This window comes from Pomacea canaliculata, linkage group LG7, assembly GCF_003073045.1.
Source record: "Pomacea canaliculata isolate SZHN2017 linkage group LG7, ASM307304v1, whole genome shotgun sequence".
Lineage (NCBI taxonomy): Eukaryota > Metazoa > Mollusca > Gastropoda > Architaenioglossa > Ampullariidae > Pomacea > Pomacea canaliculata.
The window spans coordinates 30,331,330-30,340,026 of record NC_037596.1 but is presented as its reverse complement, the minus strand read 5'-3'; the positions used below and the strand labels follow the sequence as shown (position 1 = coordinate 30,340,026).

The following is an 8,697-nucleotide window of genomic DNA, read 5'->3' as shown; positions in this document are numbered from 1 at the left end:
AAATCAACTAAATGATTGCCCTCTCTCTCTCTCTAATTACCGAAAGTTCTGCTTTAGTCTATATTTACTGAAAGACAGATGACTTCAGTGGCATCTTATCATCGCTACTGTAGATGAGGTCAACATGCCAAACCAGTTGTGAAGCTGCTAAATTATGGCGCGTTTATTATACAATATTAAACTGTATTGTTTAAACCATTTCTTATTAAAGTTGATTCGCTTTCAGTTTACTTTGGCAAACCAAGAAAACATAATCTAGCCCTCGTGTGCTCTCTTGTATTTCCAGGTATCTGCCTCTACAACATCAGTACACTTTTTTTTATTTGTCTTTTTCCGTTAAAGTGTTACAAATGCGATTGCTCTCGTAAGTTCTTTGACTTGTATTGATGAGACATCTCTACTTTACCTTTACACAGTTAATACTGCACAGTTCACTGTCGTAGCCCTACCCATACTGCCATGTGAGTTTGTGTATTTCTTCAAGCTTCTTGTCTCTCCTCGACTCGACAGTACCATCTACTTGCGGACAGCAGAAAAAGCATCACATGAAAGAGGAAGGCTTCTGATACATCTGCTTGTGAGCTTGTTTGCCTGAGATAAGAGCTGTTCATAAGTGTATATTCCATGAAACTTCTTGTATCTACTCAGCTCATCAGTACCATCCACGTGCAGCCAGTGAGCAGACAGAAGAGAGAGAGGAAGACTTCTGACATCCGCTTGTGAGCCTGTTTGCCTCAAATAAGAGCTGTTCGTGTGTGTGTATATTCCATGAAACTTCTTGTATCTCCTCAGATCACCAGTACCATACACGTGCAGCCAGTAAGCAGACAGAAGTGAGAGAGGAAGACTTCTGACATCCACTCATCATTGTTTGCCTGAGATAAGAACACAAAGTTCCGCGAACTAAAACTTTCTAAACTAACAAAAATGTCCCAGAGATTGACAGAAAGAAAGAAGGAGGATGAGGCTGGCTTTGGGGCTCCTCCCAAAGTAGTGTTATTCGATTTTCTTCGTTTGCGTGACGATGTAATAGTGGGACGATTGACACAAAATGTCAGGAATTTGTGTTGAGAGATGTGAACGTGGAAGCTGCCTGTATAAAAGTCACTTGCTGCACCCAAAGTTCCTCCACACCTTGATACTGAAGAAAAACCTGTATCATATTATAGTTTTACAAAAGAGATGTTATCAACAACTGGGTAAATCTTAGTTCAGAGTTTGGTGTAAAAGTTAAGACTATTCTATGCAGTCACATGGGACATGTATATACATAGTGCACATAGCTAGTGAAATATTGCAATGTTTTTATTTAGATACTGGGAAGTTTAAAAAACATGAGCCTCGGTAAACAGATACACCACGAAAACACCAAAAACATGTGAGACAGATGTAACATTGTGTCGTGAAGAGTGGGATAGGGCTGTAGTGTGTGTTTGCACATCTATTTCATTCTAGATATGACGTAATTTCTCTCTCTAGAAATTACGTCATAGAGAGAAATTGCGTCATTTACGCGGGTGCGGGTGGGAGCTTAAGCTCGTGGTGGCTGTGAGGCGTGATTGGTTGTGGTGTGTCAGGTGGTATGACTGGGCAACAAGACGGTTATTGGACTGAAAGATCGAGAGTTACAAACTGAGCGTTTCGACTAGAAAAGAAAGATCTAGACGACAACCTGTGCTTTTGTGCGAAAACCTCTGAGGGGAAGACTTCCGTGACTTTCGTGTCTCAAGTCTTGTGTGCAGTTGTCCTTCCACCAAGCTTCAGACGAAATAACCTCTGAGCGAAAAAGGACATCGTCCTCGAAGGCAAATTAAGCCACACGTCGTCCCTGGCGTGCAGGAGAGTAACTTCGCCTGATCTTCGTCGTAACGGCTAGCTGGGCTTCTGCTTCAAACCACGGAGAAAAAGGACATCAACCTAGATCTGAGCTAAGCCTCACCGTCGTACCTGCACGTACGCCAGAGCAACTTTGTTCGACTAACAACAACTCAACAAGTTGCTCGGCCACCGGATCGGTGCGGTGTTCCACGCGGAGGTCGTCAGGACTACTGGCGACCTTTTGAGGTGCACCTTCTTCATACTCCTCTCGTCGCGCACCAGTCAACAGAAGACCGAAGTCTGGAACAATATTTCTTCTGTGGCGCGGCGAGAGAAACCTCCATACGACGCTAGCCAGTGGACAATACCAGTGACCGTTGTGTGTGTGTGTCCTGCGAGACAGTCCCTACACAACCAAAGCTTGACACAGCTAAGTGGCGTATGCGTAAGGAGTGTATGGGGAGAGTGTGTGAGCAGAGAGGTGTGTGATAATTAATTTTAAGGTTAGATCTGGCTCACTCGCTATCTGGACCAGGAGTAAGGGAAACATTTAGATACCGGGACGACCTTTAGAACGAGTTAGGATAAAGAAAAACGTAGTATATAAACCCTCCTGTTCTTGTGTATTCTTTCTTTGTCGTTTGGCAATAATAATTAACGTTCTTTTTAACACCCTAAATTGCCTTGTGTTTTCATTGGGGTATGCGTGCTTGGGGGCTCGAGCTAACTAAAAGTTGATAATTAATAAGCAATTTAGTGTGGTAGCACGCGGTAAGTGTCGACGGGATTTGGTGGGGGTATAGACGGTGTGTTGAACCGGTAATAGAAATCGCACCCCCTACCAAATCTACGGACCTCGCCCCAGGTTTGCGACACATTGGATGACCGAGTGTAAATAGGGCTAAACTCTATTCTATTCATCTATTCGCTTCTATCTTTGACCCTGATACTCGGACAAAATATTGCACCTGGTTTCTATTCCAGGATTTATATTTTTCCTAATGAACGCACAACCGAGTCATACTATTAAGCCTTTCAGTCGTTACTACTTTGAAAATGTTATTTCAATTAGTACATAATTACAAAAATTCGATCAATAAACCTTTGCATCTCACGTGACATTAGGGAGAATTCAAAGCGAGTATTCAGGCCGACAGCAGTGTCTACTGTGATTACTTACTGCAGTTTGACTTAGCTCAGATGTATTCCTGTCTTCACAACCCAATGTGAAGACAGTCCTACTGTGTGGTATGGCTCTGAAAACTGGACAGTGACAAATGCCATCAACAACAAGCTCCAAACCTTTACCAACCGATGCCTCCACGATATTTTGGGATAAGATGGCCTGACAAAATCTTCAACAGCAGCCTATGAAAAAGAACCAACCAGAAGGCCCTCAGCCAAGAAATTCAAAAGAGCAAATGAGGCTGGATAGGACAAACACTGCGCAAACCAGATGACACCGTTGCCAGACAGGCACTTGACTCCAACACTCAGTGAAAAGAGGAGAGTTGAAAGATCAAAGCAGACTTGGAAAAGAACAGTAGAGAGCAAGGCAAAGGACTTCGGAATCACCTGGGCCCAACTTAAGGCGGCTGCCCTATACTGGGTCCGCTAGCGAGGTGTTGTTGCGGCCCTTTGCTCCTCAAAAGAGCAACAAGCAATGAACTACTATCAGGTAATACACGTGAGCACTGGTTATTGTTCTTTAATTGTCAGCTTTGCGCGTGCCTCAAGCAAGGCGCGAGAACTTGTCACAATGGAGGATGTCAAAGAAGATTGAGAAAGGCTAATGTCTACAACAGTCTCTAATCCAAACATAGAGTAAATCATGTCGGACTCATTATCTTTGTAATTAACAGTCCTTGTGATTTGTATTTTGCTAGCAACCTTTAATCTGCATCTAGGCTGTGTGTGAAGGTTCTAGTTTCTTTCTTTCCTGTGAATTGCTTTGTGTAGAGCACTGTAGCTCTTTCAGCACATGCAGAGTGAACGTGTGTTAGGTCCTCATCTTGGGTAGGATAGTTTTTCAACCCGTTTTCTACGTAGAAATCTGTTAAGATTACTTGATGTTTGGAAAGAAACATTGAATTATTATCTAAATAATAAGAATGATGAATGGGTGACCGACAGAAGAAAATCACTGGCTTGCTTTTGGATTGGCTTTGTGTACCTTAACTTGCAGAGGTGTTCTATATGTACTGTCGAGACATGGGTTGTAACTGGTAGAATTGTTTTAGAAGTCAATCTAAAGGCTGAAAGGGAAACTGCCTATGTGTCATGGAAGTAAAATAATTATAATTTACCTATACTTGTCTGTGCATATTTGGTATAGCTTATCATTTGTCAATTAAAAATGAAAACAAACGAAGATGAAGCATAACAATTAGGAAAAATCAAGTGTAGGTCTTTGTATTTTGTTGTTGGTAGGAAAGAACAGTTGTATTTATTAAATGCATAAATGTGAAGTGTGTCTGTAACAACACTCGTTAGGTTTGATTTTCGTCTCCATAAATGAGAATGACATTATCTTTTCTCCTCACAACAATAATAATATGCAATAAAAGATTAATGGATACATCCAAAGAAAGATACTCTTTTGTAAAGAAATCTCTTTATGAATGGAAGTCGTCTGCGTCACACTTGTATAGACCCTAAGGGTCTGGACGCAGTTACCCTAGCTACAAAGTTACTTCCCCTCACACGTATAATGTGACTGATTACTAGTCATGTTTGGTTTATAGGATTCATCTCAACTGGGACCTTGGCCCTTTTAAATAATCAACAGCTATTACTCAGACACATGCTCGATATGCTGAGTGCTTTATGTTCATAAGTCAACAAACTTTTCATTTTCTGAAAATTTCTAAACCCTCGTTTGGTATTACATTTCAGATCTCTTAGGCAACTTAACACAACTAACAGACAAGGAGTATTGAACAAGTGATTGCAAAATGTATAATGACACATTTTTATACAAATAAAATTGTGTTACCCAATCAATTGTTATATCAACCTCTAGAATATTTTACTGATTGGTCTTGAAGTGCTCGGACTGATCACATTGTCAAATCAAACGTTTTCACTGTTTTACTCTTGCTAGAATAACTTTGTTGTGGTCGATCAGTGATACAATTCTAGACGCATTATCAACAATGTTTTTACAATGTGTTTTATAGTGCAGGAAACATTATGAGTACAGCTGTTTAATGTTTGTGTCCGTCTTTGTGTTTACAACTCGTAAAGAATTTGTGTAAGTGATTTTTCTTTGTAAGTTCGGATACATATGTGTATGGATGTGTTTTCATACATGAATACAATCATGACTATCGTGCAAAGACAACATGTATCATTGAGCTGAGTACCTGTGTCAGCAACAGGCGACCATTATCGCAGCTAGAAATTATAATTAAGTATACCAAGGGACGTAATCACAGTACATAGTGTAGCACTGATTAACGTTCTTTGTCAGCTTTGTACTCGGCACAAGTAAGGCGCTACAGCATGTCGCAAGTGAGAATATTTTTGTTACAGCTGCAGAAAGGTTTTATTTGACTGTTGCACACCATCTAGTAATGAAGGGATGGCTGAGCTCCTGATGGAATGTCGACACACGTTGCTGCAGAGATTGTTTTCTAAAGATAATTTACATCTGTGACTTGAAGGAAATAATCAACGCACAATTGCTAGTCAAATAGAAGATATTAAAAAAGATTGAGAGGCTAATGCCTTCAACCGTCTTCAATCTACACATAGAGTCAAGGATGTCGACTCATTCTCTTTGTAATAAATTTTGCGGTTTGTTTTGTTACCAACATTTATTTATCACTGACAACAATACTGCAGCAGCTACAATAATCTTGGATATTTTGTTTTGATAGTCTTCACATTTCTTTGGTATACAAATACCGTTTCGAGTGTTATAATTATTTGAAAGCTAAGATTGTTTTTCCTGTATTATTATAAGCTTTGAAAGATTGACGAGCATATCTTCAAGGCTATCAGTCGTCACAGAGTCTGATGTGTTCTCACAGTCGTTGTTAATCCGGATTTCATCTGATGACTTCCTCGACCTGTTCCTTTAGTTAAAATCTGTGTGTAGGCTGTGTGTGGAGACCCCAGTTTCTGTCATTGTGTAGACTTCTTTGTGTAGAACACTGTAGCACATGTAGAGCGAACGTGTGTTAGGTCCTCATCTTGGGTAAGGGAGATAACCGACAATTTCTGAAACAAGAAAATACAGAGTGAAACATTCAACTCAAATGACTTTCATGGTCTGCTATTTCAGTGTAAGTCTCTGAGCAATGAACTTTTTTAAAGAAAAAGTTTTAAAAATTCTAATTGATTAAACGCATTAATAGTTTGTAAAGTTTCGTTTATGAAATTTGTAGCATTCAAACCAGAATAAGTTGCTTAAGTACAACAAGTGAAAAGTCACATCTCTACCGACAGAGCAAGAAGATCACTGTAGCAGTGAGAAAATCCACTCCTCCAGTACAGGAAGGAACGATGGCCAAACAGACGCATGATGTTTTCCCGGTTGATCTACTTCAAACAAAGTGATAATAGTATGGTCAGATAACAATGAATTTTCAGCATTGATGTAATGTGTATATAGCTAAGTTGGTGACTAGGAAAATGTTAGACTTCTAGTTTTAGAGTTCTTGAATTTTAAAAACAATAATTTTATTTTAATGTAGATAACTAATACACACCATTACGTTATGGCGTTATTATCTAATCAGACTGTAAGCCTACCTTCTTTGAGCTAACAAATTCTAGTATCATAAACAAAATGTTACTTGTTGAAGCCAAGCATCCTGCAGACCCCAATGGCTTCTTCTTCCCCAAAAGCATCTGTGCAGACTGTTCCCCATGTTCCCTTGTACAATATTTCAAACTGACCATTCCACTAAATGTTTCGTTAACCAGAAGTGCTTAGAGCTCTGCACCAAAACAAATTTAATTAAGTTTAATTTTGGATGATCGAGAGTATATTTTAATTCCTTGCTATAAAAATACTCCTGCGATTCTCCACAATAATGTGTGAAATGTAAAACGAAACTTTGCTAGAAACTAATCGTAATCAAACGTGATTCTTCACTGATCAATGAATATTATTACAAATTGTATCAAACGCTAAAGGCAGAGCCATCATGTTCAAAAAATGTTTTTCTGCGCTGTCATAGCAACCTGCCAGAAGAGAGTAAGTGAAATCCTTACCCACGCACGTTATCGAAAGAAGAAATCTGTCGTCAGAACATAGCCTTCACTCAGGGCAAACCACGGCAGGAAGGTTTCAAATGTTCCTCGTCATTACGATCGGAGTTTCAAAAGTCGAAAAAAATGTCTCCACGCATGTGACAGCATCGGTACACGATATACTATGTGTGTGAGTGTGTGGTGTGTGTGTGTTTGTGTGTGTGTGTTTTACGAATCAAATTGCTCCGGTGTGTACAAAGTGTTGCCCTGCGCCGTCAATGCTTTGATGCTGTATGTGACCCCACGTGACCCCGGCGGTATGGCTGCACGCCAGGGACTAAGCCGTCTAACCCGCGGTTCACAACCGGTGGTACGCGTACCCCTAGAGGTTTGGCAAGGGATATACTGGTGTACGCAGCGACATAAGTAACTTCTAGTCATTATGAAAACAAGTTTTGCGCTCACTATGCATGTACAGTGATACCTCGGTTCTCGAACGCCTTGACTTTCGACCAAATCGGTATTCGACCAGGAAATTCGAGAATATTTTGTCTTGGAATCCGAACAAATATTTGGAACTCGAACAGCCGAACGTCCGAGATGAGCCGAATGGCGTTCATTCTGCCCAGCGCGCCTTGCTTGCGTCATCAGTGTGAGTGCAGAGAGAGAGAGAGTCACGTTTTTGTGGAGAGAGTCATGAAATGTGTGCAAAATGGGCAGAAATCGCAAATTTTGTTGAACAACATCACACTGATAAAGTGGTAGCAAATAGAGCAGTTAACATTTTTAATGACAATGTTATGTCCACTTTCCGCAAAATTTTGCAAAGGAGAAAAAAACAGCAAACAATTGACAAATTCTTCCGTAAAGAAATCAGACAAGCAACTGCAGAGCAAGATTCTGATTCTCCTCAGCAAAAGATACAGAGAACAGAAGCACCCGAAGAGCAGTTACCCTCTGTTTTTATTGAGGAGGACTCCCCTTCAAAACAATAAACATCCCCCTTCCCTCCTCCCTCCACATTCATTCCCTCCTGCCATAAAGTTTGGTACAGGTACAGTAAATGAAACACAATTTACTGTACTGTACTGTACAGTACATTTTATTTTTTTGTTTTTTGTTTTAATAAATACACTTTTATTTCTTATTTCTTGTTGAAACTCATGTTTTTCTACATATTATATACAAATTAGGCCAGTAAATAGGCATTTTCTGGGGCTTGGAACGAATTAATCCAGTTTCCATTATTTCCTATGGGTTTCATTGCTTCGGTTCTCGAACAATTTGGTTCTCGACCGTCCTCCCGGAACGAATTATGTTCGAGAACCGAGGTATCACTGTACCTGTTTTCATTTTGATTTTCCAGTTATTCAACCATAAGGGTGTTTTATCTATAAATGTAGCAAATTGATTCTCTAATGAAATCACTTAATGTCTCTTTCTTTTTTTCTGAAGAATCGAAAACGCGATAAACTGCAAAGATTTTTCCACAGAACAGTACAGAATATCTTTTAACTTGCTCTGTTGCTTTAGGTTCACAAGGACCACACCCTTGGATTTTAATAATTATTTTAGCAATATGCTGCTAAAACAATAACAGAAGTTTAAATATGCTGGTAACGACAGATAATAATGTGAAAGTGCATTAACTACTTTCACTGTATAGTTTTTGTAGCG

General features: G+C 39.8%; 1 long non-coding RNA gene across 1 annotated transcript; it reads right to left on the bottom strand.

Annotated features, from left to right (window-relative positions):
* Nucleotides 1-4,997: 4,997 nt before the first annotated feature.
* Nucleotides 4,998-7,329, bottom strand: LOC112569411. Its single transcript, XR_003100414.1, has 3 exons — nt 6,621-7,329; nt 6,265-6,366; nt 4,998-6,042 (listed from the first exon to the last, which is right to left on the bottom strand). It is a non-coding gene; the product is annotated as an uncharacterized LOC112569411 (long non-coding RNA).
* Between the last annotated feature and the right edge of the window lie 1,368 nt (nt 7,330-8,697).